This window comes from Labrus mixtus, chromosome 2 (assembly GCF_963584025.1).
Source record: "Labrus mixtus chromosome 2, fLabMix1.1, whole genome shotgun sequence".
NCBI classification, from domain to species: Eukaryota; Metazoa; Chordata; class Actinopteri; order Labriformes; family Labridae; genus Labrus; species Labrus mixtus.
The window spans coordinates 2,074,845-2,100,177 of NC_083613.1; the positions used below are offsets into that span (position 1 = coordinate 2,074,845).

Genomic DNA, 25,333 nt, shown 5'->3' on the forward strand with positions numbered 1-25,333 from the left:
TAGTTATGGTGGGTTCATCTTCAACATAGGTGCAGATTTACGGAATGGGTATGTGTGTGTGTGTGTGTGTGTGTGTGTGTGTCGTGCTTCCTCTGGCACAGCAGCAGATTGCTGAGCAGACAAATGTGTCCATCAGCCTGAGACTCCAGGCCTTCAGCTCTGACTAATCGACATAACAGAGAAAAGTGTGTGCGCATGTATGCGTGTGTAGCTCGTGGGTAGTGGCGGCACGGGGGCACAAATTGAGTGGAGAAACAAATTAGGGTTGGGGGTGTGGAAAGGGGATAGGTGAAGGAGTTCAGCGAAACAGGAAGAGAGAAAGATGTAGTGACAAAAGAGAATATCCTGAAAGAACATCCTGATAGTCACGATTGCAATGTGACCCAAGAACTATTCGTAATTATGGAAAATGAAGAAGACATGAAGGTTTCACGAGAACAAGAGGAAGCAAAGGAAATGGAGGAAGCAGAATGAGATTAAAAACAGGGAATGACAGGTGGGGGAGTGCAAGAGAGCAGGAAATAGAGAATGAGAGAACAGACAGACCAAACTGACCCAGAGGCCCCGAGGACTCTGACTAATAATCAAGATATAAGGAGCAGGGGGGAGGATGGGGTAGAACAAAGAGATGTAAGGCAAGCAGAAATATAAAATGTCAGACAAGAAAAAGAAAAAGAAAAAAGAGGCAAATTTAAGAAAAATACTACTTTGTCTCTTTTACTCTGTATGATAAATTACATACACAAGGGATTCACCTGTGTGAACATGTGGCCGTTTGTTTCATTAAAGTGGAACTTACCAAAGTATCTCAGAAAAGTTATCTGTTGAATATCTCCATCATTTTCTTCCGCTTATCCGAGGTCAGGTCATGGTGGCAGCAGGCGCAATAAGTCGACCCAGACTTCCCGCTCCTCAGCAACGTTTTCCAGCTCCTCCTCAGGGATTCTGAGGCGTTCCCAGGCTAGACGGGAATCCCTCCAGCGTGTTCTGGGTTTGCCCCGGGGTCTCCTCCCAGTTTGCCGTGCCTGGAAAACCTCTAAAGGGAGGCGTCCAGGAGGCATCCTTAACAGATGCCCTAACCACCTCAACTGGATCCTTTTGATGCAGAGGAGCAGCGGCTCTACTCCGAGCTCCCCCCGAATGTCCGAGCGCCTCACCCTATCTCTAAGGCTGAGCCCAGACACCCTCCGGAGGAAGCTCATTTCGGCTGCTTGTATCCGCGATCTTCTTCTTTCGGTCACTACCCATAGCTCATGACCATAGGTGAGGGTTGGAACATAGATCGACCGGTAAATTGAGAGCTTTGCCTTCAGGCTCAGCTCCCTCTTCGCCACAACGGTCCGGCACAACGCTTGCATTACTGCTGATGCCGAGCCAATCCGTCTGTCAATCTCACGCGCCATCCTACCCTCACTCGTGAACAAGACCCTGAGATACTTGAACTCCTCCACTTGGGGCAAGGACTCCCCACCCGGAGAGAGAAATCCACCTTTTTCCTGCAGAGAACCATGGCCTCAGACTTGGAGGTGCTAACCCTCATCCCAGCCGCTTCGCACTCGGCTGCAAACCGCCCCAATGCCTGCTGGAGGTCCCAGCTTGAGGAAGCCAACAAAACCACATCATCTGCAAAAAGGTGACCAAACTGAGGTCCCCAAACTGGAAACCCTCCTCCCCCCTTCTGCTCCTTGAGATCCTGTCCAGGGAGAAACGCTAAATGCAAACACTCCCGAACACACAGCCAGCCAGCGCATTTCTGCCAGGAAAAAACGCTAGGTGGACAAGGAGCCGGATGCAGGCAGATAAGGGTAAACATTCTATTCTGTTTCTTCTTGATCTAACTGCAGCCTTTGTTACCAATTTTGCCATTTTACTTCATAGATTGCATAACTGGGTTGGCATTTTGGGGTCCAGTTCTTTGACAACTCCTTTTTACCTTATACAGTACATGCTAGCACTAGATAATATATTCAACCAGTTTCATGTTGATGTTTTCTATCACTTTGATGCCAATGACACTCAGATCTACTACTACTGAAAAACAAAATAACCTGAACCACCTATTCTCCCTCTGTACCTGTTGATCTGCTATCAAAAAGTGGATGTCAATTAATTTCCTTCATCTTAACCCTGAGAAAACTGACATACTTTAAATTGGGCCTGATCATTTCACCATAGCAGCTGAACAGTTTTTTGGCCCGTTTCAATATCAAACCTACGGCTGATAATCTTTGAATCATCTCTGTTCAACACATGACCTTTGACCGCTAGGTCACGAAGCTTGAACAGACCTAAAGGGTAAGAAATATCATAAAAATACTCTCCCCTTCAAATTTTGAACCAATAATACACACTTTTGTGTCCTCCTGCCGAGATTATTACAATTCTTTCTAAACATGCCTCAGTCAATCACCACTAAACCGTTAACAGCTAACTCAAAATGCAGTTGCTAGATTATCAATTTAAACCAGCCGTCAGTCCCATATCTCTCCTTTTCTTGTGTCTATATGGCTTCCTGAAACATTTCACATAAACTATAACTTCCTGTTACTAACATACCCAATACATGACCACGCCTGAAGCTATAGTTCTGAGCTCCTTGTTCCATATTCTACCCCTCGTCCACTCAGATCATCTAATCTTGCCTTTCTGTCAATCCCATGCTCTAATTCTAACTAAAGGTGATTGCTGCTCTAGCCCCCCACCCTCTTGAATCAAATCCCACAATCAATTAGATCATCAGAATCTTTGTAATATTAAAAAAAAACATCAAAAATCCCTTCTAGACAAGCCGTAGTTTGTATAACTCTCCTTGTGCTTACTTTCTGTTCTGTTCTGGTGAAATAAAGCATTTAACATACGTCTGCTGTTTGGTCAGAACAAAGAAGCTGTGGGCTGGAAAAACCAAAGCAACAAGCCGAAAGAGAAAAAAACAAATCTCAGAGAGCGGAGCTGCTTAGATACATGGTAAGTAGCTGTGATTTCTTAATATAATGCACTTTAATAGACAGGTAGTCATAGGAGCATTTGTTTATTTAGAGATGTTGCTTAGAAAAGCTTTGAAATTGAACTCAGACGTTGTTTTTTTTTTCTTACCACTGTCATTTTTGCTGCTTTGCTAAAGTGCTCATGATGGATAGGCCGGTCTTTGTAACATAACAATAAGTAAGGTCTTTTACCTGCTTTTTGTAACATAACAATGAGTAAGGTCTTTTATCTGCTTTTTGTAACATAACAATGAGTAAGGTCTTTTACCTGCTTTTTGTAACATAACAATGAGTAAGGTCTTTTACCTGCTTTTTGTAACATAACAATAAGTAAGGTCTTTTACCTGCTTTTTGTAAAGTGTCTCGAGATAACACTTGTTATGAGTTGACGCTATACAAATAAAAATTGATTGATTGATTGATGATGGTTTAGAGAAAACAGAGTCACACAGATATTGTATCTTGTTCTGTATTTCATGCTGCATTTGATGATTTAGACTTTCTGATCCACTTGCTTACACAAATACTGAAGCATGTTTTCCTTTGAATCATCTGACAAAGTAAGTTTACATTTTTCATTTCAATCCGTCTTCCTTTACTGCGCTTATCTAAGATATTGTTACAGTATGGCTGCAAAGAGAAGAAAAAATAACAATGATTATGGTTTGGATTGCAATCATAAGATGAACTGGGAAAGCATTACCATAACTTTACTGGATTGAGAAAAAGCACTCAGCATATTTCTTTTCCCTTGATTTTTTTTTAGATGTTGCTCACAGTGTTCAGTTCAAGGCTAGAGAAAAGAAATTTGCAGAAAACAGAACACTAAAAATAAAAGACTTTACAAACTTACAGGCATTCATGAAGTGAAATTACCATGAGTATAAGTATGTAGCCACAAAGGACTAAAAGCAGATACGCAGACAGCTAAAATTAAGATAAAAAGTTTAGAAAAGAGACATGAGAGAAGGTGGAGTGGGTGTTAGAAGAGATGAACAGATGGCCTTCTGGGTAAGGGGAAAAAAATTGGACGTTGGCAAGAGGCAGGGACGAATGACTTAGAGTAGCTCGCAAATTGGACAGACATGGACTCGGCAACTGTCTGAGGAAGTGAGGAGCAAGAGAGAATGAGGACGGAGGGCGTTGGCTTCATAATGTGTACTGGAGTGTAAAGATAGCTGTCGCTTGGAGCACGTCTTCAGACAGAAACATGCAGAATAAAGACGCTCATTAAAAAGCTGGAAGCATGGAAGAAAAAAAAATAATGGACCGTGCGGAGAGAAATCAAATCCAAGCCCAGATTTAAATGAAGTGTTGGCACATTCATCTCTCTTTTCTTGTATGACTGTATAACTTTTCATCTGCCTTCACGTCCATCTACAGGAACTGACTTCACGGTAGACTTAACTGCTTGTCACTTTTTCCAGCTAAGACCAATTTAGTTTTTTATAGCGCCTGGGGTCATAAAGTCCTATAATGGATGATATTACAAGATTATTGGACTATTCTATAATACGGTCATTTGTATGGGATATGTATATACAAGATCCTCATGGTTACATTATGTAAAATCATTATAGTGACCAATGGCCACAGAGAGGAAGTCATTATACGGTAAAAGAGTCCAGTTGTCATGACTGTATATGATTTGAATAAATTGTCGGGAAAATTCAATTCTGAGTGGTTTTGGAAATGAATAATGCTTTTTAGCATTCAGAAAATAATGGCAGAGGACAAAAGAAAGCAGCACCAGAGAGATGGAGCTGGGACTGTTTTGCACATTGTTGATTCAGCAAAGACATTTTTTTTTTTGTGCAGTTAGCTAAATGTTTCACTGAGACATTAACACACATGTTTATGTGTGTCACAGGAATACAGTCCCCGCTTTTGTTTAACCCCCATGTGCACACATGTACACAAGTGCATGCATGCGTGTCTAAAGTGCAGCTCGAGTTCAAAGACTGAGCTCCGCTGAGGCTGTGGTGACACAAATACACATGCATGCACAGGTGCCAACACTCAGACACACTGACACACACACACACACACACACACACACACAGACACACACACACACAGTCCCAGACAACAACACATCTTTACTCAGAGGTCCTGATTCAGCAAGACGGTATTTACAGACATTCCCACTGTGGTTTAAATGTCCTATTTACTGTTTTATATCTTCAAATGCAGCCATACACACCCATACACAGAAAAATAAACACACACTGTGGTTTTTTCTTATTTTGGAGAACACAGAATAGAGCTGGTCATTCCTTTGAGGCTCACCATATCAACCACTAACCCTAAAATCAGCTATGAAAGGTCACTGTGAGGACCGGCCAAAACACAGTTCTCACAATCCAAAATACATTTGCATGAACAAAGGGATGTCGAGAAAAGGTTCTCATAAATACAGCTCGACCCAACTCAAACACACTTTCTCATATTATTGGAGGTAAAGGCTTTAAATAACAGTTATTTTCTCTGCTCAGTGTTTACCTATTTTGATTCTTCGGCATAACATATCTGCATAAATGTATGTTTTGCTGCATTTAATAAATGGTCTGAACACATTTAAAGGATAATGAACTCTGTAGCAAAGCAGAGAGAAATAAATGACTCACATTTCTCTATGGCTGTTGTAAGATATGCCATTGCAGGGACATATGATTCATTTACATCAACCGCAATACTGTTGATTGTAAGTGTGCAGCTGACTAGTTACATTGATCACATTTCTGCAATCCAAACAAAATGCTGCCCACATCCCATCCTTCGCATATCCCAAGTCTTCCCATGAAAGATCAGACTTCATTTTCCAGCATGTTTGGTCTAAACCAGGATTATAGTTGGACATGCCCGATATATCCCCAAAGTGAAGCACTTAGAGGGCACTTTGATCAGATTCCTGACCACCTTAACTTGCTCCTTACACAAAACAGCACTGCCTTGCTACTCAAATGATGAAACTTAACTTTGTCATGTGAATCCACAATCTCAATCTGTGGTTTCTTACCCAAAGCTCATGAGCAAGGATGACGGTTTGATTGCAATTCCCCTGGTAAATCTTTGTTGACCCATGATATGCCTGCATTTAGTATTGAACATATTACTGATAGTATGTCAGAATTTCAATGATTTTATTTGCTTGGTATCTCTGGAAATACAACAGTTGCAGATGAAACTGCTGCTAACACTTTGCTTATAATCTTAACATGCAGATCACAAATACAACTATGGCAAAAAAAACACTGTAAATCATAATTTATACTCTATAAGATCTAGACACAATGAAATGAGACACTAAAAAAAATCAATGTTTAGCACCAGGAGAACCATGAACATAAACTCTATATAAAAGAATTGGACAAAACTGTTTTCTTTGAGGGAAAACAGCAACAACAACCAACAACACCTGTATCTGTGGCTCTGTGGTAGAGCGGTGAACTCTTGTAATCAGTTAATTGAAGGTTTAATCAGTGTTACCTTTTGGATCTAAACACTGATTTCAAATTCCTCCAGAATGCAAAGCGATGGGCAGCTTAGTAGTTTTAATAGCAGCATGTGCACATGTGAATGAATGTTTATGACATTGTAAACAAGGTAGTAATGAGCTTGGAGTGGTTTGACAAGCTCTCTATTAATGTATAATTGTAGTTCATTTATGATTTATCAGATGTTCACTTCAGATTTCTGCTCAATCCAGACTGTACTTCATTTAAAAAAAAGTATTTCTCCCTAAACCACATGACATGTTACTTCTCTTGGACTGTCTTCCTATCCTCTCCCATGCCCCATGAAGACTATGTTGTAAAACACAAAAACAGATTAAATAAAAGATGATTATATTTTGCATTAATAAACAGAGCAGTCACAAATGGAGTTGAATAAAATGTCTCACATAGAGGTTCTTAGTAACATGACACAGCTGCTAATGATCAGGCTAAACACTGAAACCCAACAGCAGACAGCCTCTCATGTTGCTCAAGCAGGAGGACCTTTTACCAGAAAGTGACATCTAGGACTAGGAACTCCAAGTTTAGGACTTAGATTGAACTTGTGAATTGTTGGATTTGCAATAGAGTTGATTGTCGTATCTTGACACTCGTGTGATCAGACACTTTAAAGACACTTGTTAACCAGAGTTCGGAGCCTTGAACACTGACAAATGTTAGACACAAACATTCTACTATTCATTCATTCAAACATGAGGGATGAAAAAAAAGTTTCATATCTATAAGGACTACCATTTACAAAAATAATGTGGCATACACGACACAATGGGCCTAAGGGAGTGGCATTAAAAGTCTATTTGTATTCTGTTTAAGAATGATAAAATGTGTGAAAAACAAGAGGGAAATTTGACCCATTTGCCTTAAAAATGCAGTTCTTTTTTGCTCCCTTTGGAACAGAAATAATTCAAACTGTTGGTAAAGCTGCTCATGCTGAAGTACTAGCTTAATAATTACGGCTTGTCATAAAATGGCTTGCTTTCAAATAGAAATTCCAAACATATTTTTCAAACTGAAATACGTTAAATCGTTCATCTTTTCAAAGTATTGGAAGACAACATGTTAATCACTGATATATCATCTGTAGAATTCTTGGTGGTGGTGAAGCAATAGCACATCAACAGCGTATGCAGCAACAAAAACTGGGATATCTAGGATTATATGTTTCTGCGGACTAATTCAATTGTTACAATTCTACAATTCACTTATCAGACTCTTTTATCCAAAGCGACGTACATCAGAGAGTAAGTACAACACAAGCAAGGATCTAGAATAAAGGAAACAAAGTCAGTAAGTGCAGTACCATCATCATCATCAATAATATCGAAACCATCATCATCATCATTAATATCAAAACCATCATCATCATCAATAATATCGAAACCATCATCATCATCATTAATATCAAAACCATCATCATCATCAATAATATCAAAACCATCATCATCATCATTAATATCAAAACCATCATCATCATCAATAATATCAAAACCATCATCATCATCATTAATATCAAAACCATCATCATCATCAATAATATCGAAACCATCATCATCATCATTAATATCAAAACCATCATCATCATCAATAATATCAAAACCATCATCATCATCATTAATATCAAAACCATCATCATCATCATTAAGTTAGTAGGTATTCATGAAAGAGCTGGGTCTTTAGTTTTTTCTTAAAGGTGCAGAGGGACTCTGCAGATCGAATGGAGTTTGGAAGTTCATTCACTATTCTTATCATATTGAGAGGTTTCATTCATGGTTCCTACAACTAGTCTCTCGATTTAGTTCAACGGTATCCTCACTAGTTATTATATTATTATCTTGTAAGAAGGGTAAACCAGATAGTTGTGAAAAAAGGCTGGCAGGAAAAAAATCCTGCATGTTAGAGACTGATCCATATGTAGCCGGCTTCACTGTCACAGCATTCCCAATTGAAGGAGAACGGCCAGGAAGCGGATCTGACACTCTAAAATCGGCTCAGGGATGCTCTTAGTGAATTTTCACACTTTAATGCTTTTAGAGCATTGACAAACATATGTGCACGCACAAGCACACACACATTCATACACAAACACACGTGTACTCCACAGCACCTCATCCCTTGTTAATTCCCCTCTTCTCCTCCCTCTTTCGTCTCCTCTCCTCCCTCATCCTCCCATCGCGGGCTGCCAAGCTAAGCCAAGAGCAGTTAAATAATCACTAAGGCTTCCAGCTGGCAGAATATGCTGCAGTTTTTCTGAGAGCGGCGAATATAGCAAAGATGGCAGGACACAACAGCAGCATGCCAATACGTATTGATATTGTGCTGACAAAACGTGTTTGTGCTCGTTTGTCCGTGTGTGCACTCAGGGAAAGTAGAGTGGGGAATTGTTGGTATGACATAGTTCATTTGAAGAGGCCTATTTTTATTGGCAGGGTGTGTTGATGAAGTTCTCAAGGCTCCCTCGGAGTGTAAAAGAGATCATTCTAGCAGGGCAATCATGGACCTAACTGCTGGCGAAAGATAGAAAAAATAAATAAAACACAACATCCCCAAGACGCTCACTTACTCGGTCATTTGGTTGTATTCGAATCTAGATTTTCCTGTCTTTGTTCACTATGGCGTTTCGTCCCTGTTTATCTCTAAGATGCAAAACATGAACATGAACTCTCAAATAGTTTACATGGTTCTGATGTAACACTTTGCAATTCTTGTACTGCACTCGTCCCACAAACCCTTAACATTGGGTCAATTTGTTCCCTTCGGTTTCTGGTTTCTGCTATGCAGAAAACTTCACTTTCAGCTCCAACTGTTTATCACAGCACAACAGTGTAGTCTGCAGAGACTTTGGTTGGGAACAGGAGGGGGTTGCAGGTTCAAGTCATGGTGTAGGGACTGAAGTACTGAAATTGATCTCGTTGCCCGAGAGGTGCCGGTTTACTTCTGAAGCACTGCCGAGGTTCCCAAAAGCAAGGCACCCATACCCCAATAGCTTGGAGGCGCCCTCTGCATGCAGCCCCCTCACCCTGACATCCTGCATGTCCATAGGTCCTGTTTGTGTGTAAGTGGTCTATGTGTGTGATTAGTATGTGTCTCAATCTCTCCCCTAAGTTTATATATTCATAGTTTGTCTTCTGATTTCAGAGTTTTGGACTTTTTGTCTGCAGGAGTAAACCAGCTTTTGAAAATGATAATACCATACAGTATCTGCCATGCCACTGAAAGCAACTTCAGAAAGGAAAGCTTTGAGCCAGGCAGTGGAGTTTGGACACAGACAAATACACACATGGTTGTGCGCAGACACACATAGGCACACACAGCATTTTTTATATTTGAGTATTCCTCCCATGCAACTCAATATGGTTGCAGGTACCTAAATACAATATTGGCCCCTGGGTCATATCTGTATATGTGAGCACATCAAAGGAGTTCATCCTCCTACACATCAGTGTGACCACTGAGTTCCCTGGCTCTCTCTCACACACACACAGACCAATTCACACCCTCCCATCTTGGGTTTTGGCTATGTATTTTTGATGTGGCGTTGCCATCATGTGTTTGGGTCGAGGTAATGTGTCAGTAACTTTATCTGTCTTGAACAGCCAGAAATACCCAGTGGCCTGGCAGAGCCTTTCAAAGCGTTTCTTCTTCTTCTGATGCTGCAGAGCTGATTTATGCTGCTTATTTAGTGAAGACAGGAGGTGGTAAGTTAATCAATCACACAATCAGTCAGCCATTGAGGATGCCAGTCGGTCTGTCAGTCAATCATTCATTTTGTCATCTATTGCCCTATTCTCCCACTCTCGATATTTGTGTTTGTCTCCCAAACTGATACACATACCCACACCCACACCCAACAACCCACACACTCAAAAACCACACAGGGTGCAACGAGCAGCGGGGAGTTTTGATGGCAGCTATTTTTAGCAGGATGTATCTTGTGGGTTTGGTAATTTTCTCTCAACAGTAACAGTTACCATGCAGAGGCTGTTGTTATGAGGGGAAGTCCTGGGTGGCCAATCATCTTCCTCCCTGCGTGATGGACGGGCAGGCAAGGCAGTTGGCATGTTGGCATGAGAGAGAGAGAGAGAGAGTGGCCGAGAGATTGAGACAGGTGACAGAGACTGCATGTGTTTGTTTACCCTTCTAACAACTGTGAACATTATCTGCACAAAATCACAAAATCGATGTGTGAGTAATTAAGTGTACATGTTTTAGACGGGTATGTCATGCAAACATAATGTAAGGAGGGTGGCTGACAGTGATTCATAGACTAAATCTAATATTAGAGCAGACAGTATGATGTCAAAGCTCCTTTACAAATTTACACCTTTTATCATCAGGTTCTGTTAAACACTGATACGTAATAAATCAGCTTTTTTTTGTTTAATGCAGAAAAAGTTCAAATATGCTGCAAAGTGCAAAGGAAATATAAAGTCAGCTATTATTCCACCAATACCTGTGCTGTGAACTGCATTAATGTTTTAAAGCTGACTTGGCAAAGTCCAGACACTGGATGGGACTGCCAGCAAAGAAATGAACATTATTAATAAAAGGGCAAAAACAAAAGAGTAGGGGAAACACTCGGTTACATAAAGGTTTTTTTAAATGCTATTTTTCTGTCTTTTGAGAAGATAATGCTAAAACCCAACCAAAGATTCTTTGGTGTATTCTTAGATGCACAAGCTGGCAACTTATTTTAGGCTAAAGAGATGAAAAAACACATTTATTCTACTTCATACAATGTATTACAAAGAGACAAAACTTGAAAAGTTTATTAGGATGTCATAGCCTTTTTGCTTTAGTATGCATCATTTGATAGAATTATGTTCCTTTTCCACATAAACTCATAGTCAAGAATGTGTCAATGATAATAGGATAAATAGCTCAATAGTACAAACATGATACTGTACTAATACTTCTACTTGCTTTTTAGCGTTGATCAAAACATTAAACACTTCCAACCATTCGTTAATCTCTCCAAATGTGTTACTCTTCATGCCTCTTCCACCTCTGCTTCATCCTTGCTAAACTAATCTGGAGACTCAAATGGCTCCAAACCACCCTGCAGCAATGATAGGTAGGATGGAGGCTAGGTGGGTGGTAAGTCAATTAAAACTGGTGTTCCATGTGGAGGTATGTTTCTACGTATCTTTCTATATACATTAAGTAAAAATGTGTGATATTGTTTTTGATGCTGCTTAACCCTGGATGCCCTCCTTGACCATTCTTGGACATTTGCTTTATATTTTCTGCATGAATTCTGGTTGTGATCATTCCCCAGCCTGAATATTTGGTAGTGATGGATATTTTCTAATTCATTTTTAATTTCTAATGAATTGTAATTACAACACCTTTCACTTTAAGAAATCTTGTATTGCACAAAAAAAAACCCTGAGGCACCAAAATCAATGTACTGGGTAATAATACACTCGTTTGAGCTGGGTGGATATTTTATATTTATTTTTTTACAAATTCAAATGAGTTGTATTATGATAAAAACTGACATGTAATGGGTTCATTTTAAAATTCATAATTGCCTAAATTAATTAGATTTTATTAAAACAATAAAGAACAATGACCTGAAGGAATAGGTCAAAAGAATTACGTAAAAATTGAAACATGACCATTTTTTGGTCATAAGGAGCAATTAGGAATTATTCTCTTAGAGGGGCATGAGGGTTAAAATGCAGAGATGTAGGAAAAACACCAAAAGAATAATAACCTGATATTCATGGAAGTACAGGTTGGAGGTTTCAAATACATATTTTCTCATGAGTTCAAGCTAAAACATGTTGTTCAAGGTGCTCATTTAAACACTGCCGTATGTCAAACAGTGCTGAGGTTTTACCAGATTATTGACTTCAAAAAGACTATGTTTTAATATTTGTCACCTCATATCACTATATCTTTGTCTCTTCAATATCTCATTGGGCCAAAGGTCTGCTTTCCAACAAAGGTGACATCATCTGGTTGGTTAGAAACGTGTTCATATAAGAATTGATGTTCTACATTGTATACATCCTTTTCTGCCAAATCTGCAGCTGTGCCTCTGGATCAGACTAGCAGTGTACTGTATGCCCTTGCTTGCTTTTTGTCTTGTATAAATTCAAATAGATTTGTATAATAAGGAAAGGTAAAAGTTGACTACACAGATGGAGCTTAAGGGGAGTGTAAAGTAAAAAGAGAAAACAGAGAATCAGAGAGGTTCAAGGAAAAGCATTTATTGGGAAGATAAAAAATATATTTATTTGAAGGTTGTATGGCCATAATACAGGATTGGTGAGCTCTCTTTAGGGGTGACTAAAGGAGTAGGCGGATGAGTCCAAACAAGTCAGACTAGAGGAGAACGCTATTATAAAAACTCATGCTGTTCACTGTCTCACCTCCATAGACCGGGTGAGACAATATTGGTGCTATGCAGGAGGTATTTCCTTCGAGATGTCAAAGTGAAACGGTAGACAGTTCAACCTTAACTTTATTTATTCATTCTCTCTCTTTTCTCCCCCTTTTTGAACTGAAAGCATGCCAAAAACAGATCCTTATGATGTTGCTCTCTTATTGTCTTGTCTGCCCAGGTTGTTGTTTGTCGTTGTTCGCCTAATAGGCTCCGTGTGTGTTGCTGAGCATGAGGCCAATTTTCCCACACGAGTTCCTGGCCTCAGATATAAGGATTCTGTTCTCCCTCCAGACCATGAGACAGTGTTTGTGGTGGTAAAGGTAGACCTTAATAGAACCTCGGGTCAAACACACACAGAGAACCTGCTGTTGCTGGCTTTATATTGCTTTTAGTATGTCAGTGTTTTGAATATAAAGGCTTGCTGTGTTTTATTTAGATAAGACATGTGAGGCCATGCTTTTCACTCTGTCAGGAATGAGGTGGTGCAGATGTTCCATGAGTGAACACTAGGGGTGTGCAGCGATGTCATTAAATGCAACTGTATCAGTTCAACCAAAAAAAATATCTGTGTCTGTATTTGGATATACAACTGGAAGTGGGTGTGGCTTATATCGTATTCTTTTTTTAAGCTTTCTTGCAACAATAACCATAAAGGATGAGAACAGAAGTAATCGCATTACAAATGAGCATTAGAATCAAGGATGTCATGTTCATTCTGGCAATGCAGTTGTTGTGCCTTCAAAGCATCAAATTATTAGCATTAAAATGCATCCAGTAACTTTTTGTCATGATTTGGTCTTATTTATGTGGTAGAACTGAGCCTGCAAGAAATCAGCAGAAAGAGAAAACCCTCTGGACCACGGCACGAGAGTGAACAAAAAGGAGTAAACCAAAAACTGTTGAGTTGCTAAGTCACACAGTTTATTACTTGCAGCAAGGAGAGAAGTTCAACGATGCATACAGGATACACAAAGTAAGTTCTCTGCCCGCTCTTGGGGCGTACAATCTTTATATACTTGAGCATATAGTGCAGTCTAAACTTACAGAGGAGGAACACAGAAAAGGGTGTGGTTTTATCTATGTCCGTACCTTGTACCCTGTGGTACAAGTATGTGCCTTATAAGGAGGTGTTGTTGAGTCTGTGTTGAGTCTGTGTTATCTCAAAGGTAAGAACCTCTGGGGTGAGATAGGTATCGTAAAATGTTCGTGTGCTGCAGAGGTATAAGGTCATGTTATATAAACATGTGAGGTGGTCATGTTGTATATATATGTGAGGCTATGTCTAATACATTGGATCAGTTAATAAGCAAACATAAAAGTATAAAAATATAAGATTCCACATTTAGTTTTGTATTTTCAGTGTTTAGTGTTTCTCTATGTTCTAGTGGGTTTTGTTCATTCTCGAGTTCTGTGTGTCTTTAGTGTTTCATGTATTTTATTTTGTAGTTGTCCTCAGTGTTTCTTGTGTCCATTCCTTCCTCTGTGTGTTTCCCTCCATTGTGATTGCCCTCATTGTCTTCACCTGTGTTATTAGTCTCACCTGTGTTTGATTACCTCTGTGTCTATTTAGTCTCTGTGTTTCTTCCCTTCTGTGTCACTTCATTGTATGTGTTTGTAGGTGTCATTTGTTGCATGTCAGTTTACCCATGGCTCCTTCTCCTGTTGGTTTTTTTTGTAAGTAAGTTTTTGTTTGCCTTTTGGTTAAAGAATAAATAGTTTTAGTGAATCCTGCATCTGGGTCCTCCTCTTTGTTTTCGCGATCTGTGACACTCTTAGTTTCCTGAGTGAGAGACAAAAATTCAACTAAACTGCAACTGGGTTTGTTAAGTGGAGGAAATTAATGCATGCACTTTAAAACTAAAGTTTGTTAGCTTAATTCTAATGAATAGTTTGCAGGGGTTTTAAAGAAATCTGCCTAACAGACACAACTTTCACTGCTGGACTATTAATTAATCCTTGCCAAATACTAGACAGTGAAAGACTACTACACTGCCGTGCAGAGAGAGACAAGGTCCACAATATCTAGCCCATAACTTCCCTGATGTTGACTAAATTAAACAACCTTCATTGAGGGCTTTTTAAATGGAGGAAATAAAAACATTCCACTAATACATTAGTTTCTTAGCTTTATTTATACGTTTGACGGAGATGAAGCCACAGATTACTGGATGAATGAAGCCAGGAGGGGCTGGAGCTGCAGTGACTTAAGCGGTGCATGCTGTGTTGATCAAGCATTTAATATAAAAATATTTTATTTTTTACAATTTTGGATACAAATTAGCATTGTGATATAAAATATATCATCTCATTATCGATCCCTTTTTAAATTCATATTCCTTCTTGGGCTCATGGAATCTAAGTTTTGTATGTTCTCTTACAACTTTCTAACACTTCACATCATGGAAAAATTAATTACATTACACAGCTTTTACATTGTACGAATCAAAGCAAAGTTGTACAAATGTTCCTCAAAAATCTGCAAATGTAAAACCCTAATTAATGGTGGCAGTATACAGGACAATTGGGGGAACACCAAAGTCCTGAGGAATCATGTTTCTGGGATAAATGGTATGTAAAGTAGATATTATAGGCTTTGGCTCCTTTCATTTGTAGCATAATGATCACAAACAACATTTTTAAAGGTTCAAAGGGTATCTATTACTATTTCATATGCAATGTTCAAACCCAAGCACCGGAATGACTGAAACCGTGTATGCTGGATGCAATCAAGCATCCTGTGTTTTAAGCTATCCCTCTCAAATATGTTTTCATTTTAAGTGATTAGGGACTAAATCTTCCGTCCTCACTCCTCTTACGCTGACAGAACACCAGGATGGTTCCCTTGTCATCAAAAGCAGAATATCTACATAAAGCAAAAACTTTGTTGTAACACTGTTTTTATGATAACTTCCTTTAACAACTATCTGTATTATCCAGAACAAGCCCTATTAAGGCTGTGAACTCAACTGAACCACTGGGGCGGCTGTGGCTGTTGGTAGAGTTGGTCGTCTCTCAAACAGAAAGTTTGAGGGCTTTTTAAATGAAACAGAAAGTTTGCAGCTCCTGCAGCAACATGTCCAATGTGTCCCCGGGCAAGATACTTAACCCCAAATTGCTCCTGCTGCTTCGTCGGCGGCGTGTTATGTGTATGAATGGGATTCGTTCATTCTGATGGACATTTTATATTGCAACCTCTGCCATCAGTGTGTGAATGTGTAGGTGTGACCTGCGGTGTAAAAGCTCTTTGAGTACACTCTAAGAAATTAAATAGTGATGTTGTTCATATTATGTAACTTTGTTGTGGCAAAATTACTATAACTTTTAAGTTTTTACAGAAAAATTAACAAGGTTTCCTTGGAATAACGTAATAGTAATAGATTTCAAGGCTACAAAACACAGGAGATTCAAACGAAACCATCTCACTTAAATCATACACGCACGCAAAGATGCTCTACTATGACGCATTCTCGGACATGCACAGTAACCACGGAGCAAAGCAACCATCGCCACTTGCGCGCCATGTGATTCGGGGGAAACCGTCGTCCTTGAAAAGTTTGGTAAGTACAAATGTTTCCTTAATAATACTGTGTGAAACTGTACATTGTGTCAACCGACTTTTAGTGTTTTCAGTTTTTATTGCACTCGGTCGTGTATTTTGGTAGAGTTTGGAAAACGGTCTAAAACAACACTCAATATTTTTGTAAGATAATATAAAGAATGACTTTAAATGAAATATATAGTGAATATTGTGTTTTTTTTGGCCAATGTTTGGTTTTAGTATTTATATATTTCTGATGTTAGGCATCTACAGGCTTGCTCCAACAATATTTTGTTGTACTTGTGACAATAAAGATATTTTATCTTAACTTATAAGCTAGAAATACTACTACTATATTCAATTTAGTTCACATTTGTTATAAAGTAAAGTTATGATGGCCGGTCCGGCTCCGCTCCATTGCGTGTTGACTACGTACGTCAACTCACACCGGCTGCGTGTTCAGTCCAGTGGGCGCGCACTGTAGCTGTTCCCACTCAATGTTCTTGAAGCCAAAATATGCCGCTTAGGGGCGCTTCCATCTTGCGATTTTGATGTCATTTGGAGCCAGAGTCTGCGCAGTAGGGTCCGGGGGCAGGAGCTCTGGTAAGACGCCCCGCCCATTTAGCGTACTGCCCTGATGACTTACGCAGCCCAGCTACGCCGAAAGCGCTCCGCCGGTCTACGAGTCTTATGAAGAAATGTGTAAGTACAACAAACCACCGTATTCAAAGTCTAATATTTAAACACACTGTGTTTTAAAAAAATCCCGCTATTTTGATCATTATTGAAAATACGTGGGCTGCTGGGTCCTCTGTTTTTAACGAAATCGTTCTATTTTTAAGCTATATTTAAGCTAGGTTAGCACCACAGACCGTAGGCTACAGGTGGTAAGATATGTTGTATTTTGTTAGAAACTGATAGTCTGCAATGTGATTCATGTCTGCTTTTCTAATATATTTAACTGAACAGTAAATCAATTGTTTTTGTATTTTCATTTAGGCAAAGAAGAGATAAAAGCAGCTGGTCTGACATCTTCCACAGAGGTGAAGCGTAAGTTAAAATCATCTGTTAAAAGTTATATATCCTGTGATTTTTATTTAAGTTTGTAAAAGAGGATTGTAAAAACAAGCTATTGTTAACAATACAGTCTTCTAAAATTAAATAAAAATCACACTGAGTCATACACCAGATAAATGTTAAATAGAAAGGTGATGTTTTCTTTTCCATTTTACAATCAACAGAAACTAAAAATGACTAATTTCAACCTTCGTCTGAACACCTGTTACAGAGGTCAGGCTGGGGTCACATAGTTTGAAGGAACCTCCTCCTTCTTTCACCTGTGCCAGATGCCCTGCTCATCCACTGTGGTAGAAATGACCTTACACCAGCAGCTCTCCCAGATGAAGAGTCCTCTCTGCCATCACCCAGAGGAGCTGATCAACGTCTGCACAACTGAAGAAGGTGGACAGAGTCTGGAGCTTTGTGACAGTGAACAGTGAGAAGGTGGACAGAGTCTGGTGCTTTGTGACAGTGAACAGTAAGAAGGTGGACAGAGTCTGGTGCTTTGTTGAGAAGGCTACCATAGTCATCCTCAGATAAAACACAGAGATCCTGGTCAATATTCAATGCTGCTATTTTTCTTTACATGATGTTGCCCCATGTTTGAAAGGCCAGATGCTGGAGGGTTGTGTTGGATTTGCTTTTCCATCATATTTTAACAGTCAAACAATCATCCAGGATCTTTATACTTTATTTGATTTTTGTTTGGATTTCTTTTTATACTTTCTCCTATGTCCCAGCAATTCAACCTGATGGTCTCCCTTACTTATTTTCCACATGGTTAATGAAGCCAGGTGTTGTTTATTTAAGTTTTTTTTTTTCATAAAATGTTTAAATAAACTTTTTTTAAATCTGAATTGACTGTCTCTGATTAACTGGAGCACTACAAAGTGTTGGTCACAGTAAAATAATTTAGCAGTTAAGTTTATAGCTCACATTTGAAACCTTGAACTGACATTAATTTCTTCTTGACCAACAACAGCTAAGACAACAGCAAAGCTAACAGACGAGCTCAGCTTGTCACAGCCGGTCTCGTCTGAGATAAATGGCCTTCAAACTTATTTAATACTAAACATTTAAAGCCAATAAGCATAACAAGATATGCATGAGATTCCATTTACATTTATTCAATCACAGACTTGTCAAACAGTCTGGCATGTTGTGCTGCTGTTTTCAAGAGTTAATAACTAAAGAGAAGAACATCGAGAGAGGACAGGAAACGCTCAGGGGACGAGTCCTCCATGTTGTCAGTGGTTGCTGATGGATCTGAATCTGAGGGCATCTTCTGTAATAGAGAAAAACAATCATGGAGTTAAATGTAAAGTATAATGAATTTTACTGTGATGTTTATGCCTCAGACCTGAAATCAGATCTGTCCTCAGGTTCTGCTAAACTTCAGCTTCTAAAGTTTGTTTTTAAGACAGGAGAACTATTTAAGAGGAAAAACAAAATATATAATAAGACAGGATGAATCCAATAATATGATCAGCTTTATGAATTTATGTTTTAAGACAAAAGTGTTCCTGCCACTTTCTATTGAAGATTATTTTAAACTGTCATCACATGGGCCAGCCTGATGTATTAAACTAATGTTAAATATTCTCATAATCAGATTTGTGTGCAGAACCTCACCAGAGCTGGAATCAGAGTCTGGACTGCTGTTTCCTTTGAGCACTGATTTCCTTGAAGACAGAAAGAAGAACAATTTAAACATGAACTAGACTTCACCATAGAGGCTGTTAAAATCTTCTGCTAGTCTTCCTCACATTTTAATAAAGATTATAAATTGTTACTAAAATGACTTTGATGCTGATAGCAGTTACAATAACACGGTCCAATCATATGAGAGATAATTTTACCTTTGAGTCCTATGTGAAGGCGTTCTCTTCAGAATCAGCGCTGCAAAGACAAGATGATGGCGTCCACCTTCACAACGTGCTGCTTCAGTCTGGCTGCATCATGGTCACCTACAGGAACACCACAGAAATGCAATCAAAGTACTTCACTTTATTTATCAGAGGATGTACTGTATACAAAGTAGATTTTTAGCTGTAATTCCTCAAAAAGATTTGAGACTGCTTTGTTATTTGAGAGCACAGATTGTTTCTTTTCCCTTCTCTCTGTTTGCCTGTACATTACCTCTTAGTGCTGTAAAAGATGTTACAGTAAATCCTGGATCAGCTGTGTGGATGGTGTGACTGTGTGGTAAAGCTTTGTTAAAGTTGTCACGCACATACTCATATGCCTTTGGAGAGTAAAAGTGCAGTGTGGTGGCAAACTGCTTATAAAATATAAAATAGTATTTTATTGGTGAGGTGCCCCAATCAAAGCGTCCTACAGAGTAGCAGCAGCGGGCTGTAGAGGGAGGAGACGAGCGCATTATGGAGAGGAGCGCACCAGAGGGGGCGAGCTGGGGGAGAGACGTGAGCCCCGAGGAAAAGGAAATCCTCAGTTTAAAATATAATGTTGGTGAAAAGAGGGAAATAGGAAAACATAAATGTCAATGTTGAAATTCTTTTGAATGCAGAAGCTGTGGATGTTCAGTTTTCTTTGGCTATAAAAAGGCAACAATAGCCTGTAGTTTAATCATCGTGTTTCTCTTTGTTAACGATTATTGAAGCGAAATAAAAAATAAATGCATGACATTTAAAACATATTAACATGTGTGGGGAAAAACGCGATCTTTATGTCTTCTTTTATTGTACCTCTGTCTCCTCCTACAATAACAGCAGCATGTTGTGTGTAACACTGATCTCCTGTATTAACACCTTCCTTTCAAAGGTGTTAAATACAGACACAGTCACAATCACCTCAGGTTTTGTCAGTTTTTGTCAATTTTTAGTACAAATTCTCAATGAGCGTCATTAAATTTACAATATGATCAACTTGTGACTGTTGAATTGGTGTGTGTGGAAGACAATGCAGAATATTTATCACATTTAAGCAGCATGATGCTCGGTTAATATTACATTACACCACCGCAGGTTGTTGATGTTTGCTTTCACGTTTCAGTTAGTCTCTTAAATCAGTAACAATTATATTGAATCAGATCTTACCTTTAGTTTTATCTGGATACATAGAGAAATATTCTACCCTCGTATATAGTCCTATGAATTTCAGCCTGCACGGTGAAAGTAAAACCTGTTACTCTCGGTATAGCCCACTTATCACTCAGACTGTAAACATGTACACATTAGTAATGATGCAGGACAGATTACAATTATTTGACTTTGTTTTTGCCCTAGATACTTTTTTAAGACCTCACCAGACTTATTTATTTTTGCTGTAAAATAACTGTACAGTCAATGAACCGCATCTATGAGCAGATTTTATATTACGATTCTTGGTTTTAAATACAATTTCAATCACAATAACGATATAACAATATCAAGAAACATAACATGTCAGTTATTAGGTTTGCTCATTTTAAAAAATAAAATAAAAAGATAAATCATGCCGGATAAGTAACCTAGCTTTACAACATTTCAGCTAACCTTAGACTGCTTATGTGTTAGCTAGCTAGATAACGACTTTAACCAACCAATGACACATAAATCACACTTTTTTACTTACCAAAAAAACTGCAAAGATCCCTTAGCTCCAACAGGTCGGTTAGAACAGTTTACTGCAGAACAACTCATTTTGCCAGCTCAAAAAAGACGAAAAAACTGAACGGAAAAATTCAATGGCGCCTCGGCTTTCCTTCACTACGTAACTTTTGCTATTCACAAAGAGAGCTACGCAATATCCGTGGCTGTCAATCATCGTCAAATATGACGTAAAATCCCGTTTTTCAACCTCAAATAACTTATTTAGAACAAACTTCACAGAAAAATGAGCACTTGAACACAATGTAGGGTGATAATAACTAATGATCACAGCAGAGTTTAGGTTTGTAAAAAAATTATGTGACGAGTATTTTAGCTTTACAGTTTGACCCACATCCCGTCTGTTATCATTGAGGAGGCGGGTTTATGACCTATACTGCAGCCAGTCAGCAGGGGGAGCTCTAAAAATAAAAACTTCACTAGACCGGGGACCTTGTCCCGTCCATTATTTTTACAGTCTATGGTTCAGTCCGGCACCTTGCAGGACAGCAGACAGCTGGAGTCGCGAGAATGAAGAGTGTCCGCGCTTCCCAATCCATCAATGAGCCTCTCCTCATTCTTGTTTGGGCTGTAAAACCTCCACTCCAATCTTTTGACTCCTGGTCTGGCTCCGATCATTATTTCGGTTTGTTGTTATAGTCAAGTTGAATACGATCTGTTTTTGTCACGGTTTGTTTTATTTTGAAAGTCACTGGGCGTTTTTAGGTGGTTTCCGTGCACAACTTCCTGTCCCGCTCGTTCTGCTTTTTGTTAACTTGACGCGTCACAGGGTGCACGCGTGGGACTGTCTGTTAGTTGATTGGCTGTTGGCGCGTCAATCTTAGCACCTTCCATTGTCAAGGGATGTGGTAGGCTGTCCTGAGCTGGTTCATTTTTGTTATGTGCTTTCATGTTGTACATATAGTGCATACACATCAAATTATCGAGCTGTTTTCTTATCGCTATGGGGTGGTGGTGTTGCTTTGTGTTAAACATCTTTGTTTTTAAAGTATTTCTCTCTCAGAAGGTTACAATATTGGGCATGAAAATATTTTTCTCATGACATTTTGTCCAAATAAATGAGTTTGGGGTGTGCCATTGAAATTTATTTGTGCCACGCTTGCATAGTTGTTATTACTCTAACTCTTAAATAGCCAGATGATTTTCTTTTTTGCCAGTTCATACTGCATCACTTCAATCATTTTTTTCAGCTTAAATATTGAACAAAAAACAGGGGGAGCTCTGGTGGGCTTGAGCACTTTAAAAAAAAGAAAATTCACATTTGAAATTTCATATAATATTTTAAAATCTAATGAATTATCCTAGAGTAATACTAAACGTGTAATTTTCATTTGCCTCATTTCCATGAAAGAGGTTTTTGTTATGTTTTGTTTGCTTTGTGTTTCACCTGATAGATACTAAGCCAGAGGCCTAAATGCAATTGCAAAAAAGTTATTCAGTATTTTGTTTTGTTTTTCAGAATGAACACAGGATGGCTGCATCACTGAGAGTTGTAGAAGATCTCAGAAATCAAAGACAAGAGCACAGTTAAAATAATTAACTTAACAGATGGGTCAGACATTACCACATATCAACCTGTTTCACGGTGGTTAGATGACAGTTCTTTGTCCACAGCTGCAGACACAGATATACTTTCCTCACCTGAATCTACATCTTCAGGTTCTTCCCTTAGGTCACAGCCATGGCCCCAAAATTTCCAGATACCTCAGTTTAATTATGAGGTACAGATTCAGTTGGAAAGGGCCAACCAAGCCTTCCTGAACAGTGGTACTCTTCTGAGTCCAAGTCCCAAACTTAAGTCAGATGTACTTGATGGTTTGGCATCAGAAATTGTCAAATACAAAGTTTATCCTTCAAGTTCAGAGTTTGATGATGTCGCCCAGGCCCTGATAACAAAGTATCCTTGTTTAAAGGAGCAGGGATCAGTTACTGGCTTCTATGGATGGAAAATTAGTTTGAAGTATAAAATGGCAAACTTCCGCACAGGACTGAGGAACATTGGCTGCCCAGAGTTGAGCATCAATACTGTCAGAGAAAAGCGAGGTGCCATGGGTCAAAGTCCAAACCAGGTGAAAAAGCTAAAGAAAGCAGAGGTCAACTACTGTCCTGATTACCCAGCAGGCGAAACCAAAGAAAGCCTTGAGAAGGAAAGGGAAGCACTTACATTAGAGGTGAAGAAGAAGAACAACCATCAGCTAATCAACTGTAGATGGAGAAAACCTTTGCCCATAGGAAACGAGAAGTAATTGAAGATATGCCCTTCATAGCAGAGTTCAAAAACAGATGGCCAGCTCTGTTTTCTGAGAATCAGGTAATGTTCATATATTTTTTTTTTATGGTTGTACATTTACTAAACAATAAGCTCTTCATTTTGAAAAAAGTGGACTCAACTATGTCAGTGTTGGTATAATTCTTTTGAACCAGGTGAATGGAGAAAATTCCATGCATGTAGTCAATCTATCTGTATTACAGTGCACAGTATATTGAATAAAGGCAAAACCATTAATCCACCACCTCAAAAGTTAGAGCCAAAGCAGACCTATGGTTACATTTCCACAATATGTGACCAGTTGAAAGTGATGTGAGATCATTTTTAGTTTCATGTGAGTTTCTGTGTCAATCTGTTGCAGGTAAATGCAGAGTTCACCCGCATTACCACAGTCCCCCTGCTTTCAACCTTTATGGCCCAACTGGATCATTACTCGAGCCAACTGATAAAGATTTTTTTTTAAAAGGGAGGGGCAGCAGGACGCAGAATCAGCCAGATCATGGTAGCCATGGACCAGGTGGGTGTTTTTCACTTTAACCCTGACTCAAAGTATAACTCTTAACATAAATAAGGTGTTTGGTGTTACTGTTTAACCTCTTTCCCTCTTATTAGCTTGAATCAAGTTCAAATATGCTTTAGAGCCATATCATAATCAAATATAGTATTAAATTAGAATGAACTCATGAGCATCATTAACACAATTTCTAATAGTATTTCATTATTCTATATCTTCTGTTTATGTCACTTTAATATTAAAAATTGCTCATCTAAAACCATTAGTTATTTTAAAAAGTGTTGGTAAAAAATCTGTTTTGTCTCCCACAGAATCCAAGCATTGAAGTAAGACGGGAATGCATACTGAAAGCATTATGCGTCTACTTAAATGAAGATCCTGACAACCTTGTTAAGAAGTACATGGTGAGTTATGACACTGTTGATCAACTATAGATTTTTTTCCTTTTTTTTTAACAAACATTTTTGTATCTCCTCCATGTTTTTGATTTCTGTCTAAATATATTTGATCACAAGTATAGAAATTAGAAAAGACACTGCAGGCTAATAATAAAAATCACTCCTGTAAAAAAATAAAATCAACCAAGAAACTTGTGTATATTCCTTAATTATTAGTTTTTGAAGCTGCTTCCGCAAACCATGGTACGACAGAGCTCTGTGGCTCAAACAAGTGCTTCCTAATAGGATCATGTAGATTCATTGTTCATCTTCGCCTTTTTTCTTAAAAAAAAACCACAATTACCAGTCTTGTACTTTAACGACACTAGCAGAAATGAATGAAAAATATACATTAATAATACATATATGTGTAATTAATACTGCTTCTTTCTGCCATTTTGAGGATGTTGATGCTGGTGCAGAGGGAGAAATGGAGAAAGTGGTTTTGGGCATCTACGCTGTGCAACTAGAGGGAGCAGAGGGAACAGATCCACCTGCGGATGTTGGCATCATCGTTGAGGGATGTACAGTGCTGCAAGACCTGAGAGATGTGGCAAATGGCTGTGCAACCGTGTTTGGCCTGATTTATTGTTTAAACCTGAGCTATCCCAAGGACTTGCGATACACTTTTGAGTTTCATCAAGACTGTGGATAAGAACTGGACTTGGATTTCTGTTGATTCTTACTCAGGGGAAAAACTGAGTGCTTTTGGAAAGTGGACTGATGCTAGACACAACTGTTAAGTTTGAAGACATTTTGTTTGTTGATCTGTAATTGTGTTATTGTGTTGAAGGTGGAGTTCAAAGTAAGATGGCCTGCAGTAAATCTTATTGGACACTGAGATTTAAGCATGGTCATTATGGTCAGAGACACTCATATCCATGCACATACAATGAATGTCCATGCTCATTCAAAACATGGAGTGCTCTTAAAACTCATCTGAGTCGATATCATGGTGATGTGTTACATACCAGAAGTGCGGAACTAGGAGTTTTTACATGCCTTTTGTGCCCTG

General features: G+C 38.8%; 2 long non-coding RNA genes across 2 annotated transcripts; one reads left to right on the forward strand and one right to left on the reverse strand.

Moving 5' to 3' along the window:
• The first annotated feature begins 17,268 nt into the window (after positions 1 to 17,268).
• Positions 17,269 to 18,410, forward strand: LOC132954382 (uncharacterized). Its single transcript, XR_009665753.1, has 3 exons — positions 17,269 to 17,481; positions 17,720 to 17,934; positions 18,007 to 18,410. It is a non-coding gene; the product is annotated as an uncharacterized LOC132954382 (long non-coding RNA).
• Positions 18,411 to 19,105: 695 nt separating this feature from the next.
• On the reverse strand, positions 19,106 to 21,241 carry LOC132980673 (uncharacterized). Its single transcript, XR_009674195.1, has 3 exons — positions 20,547 to 21,241; positions 19,350 to 19,457; positions 19,106 to 19,172 (listed from the first exon to the last, which is right to left on the reverse strand). It is a non-coding gene; the product is annotated as an uncharacterized LOC132980673 (long non-coding RNA).
• Positions 21,242 to 25,333: the final 4,092 nt, after the last annotated feature.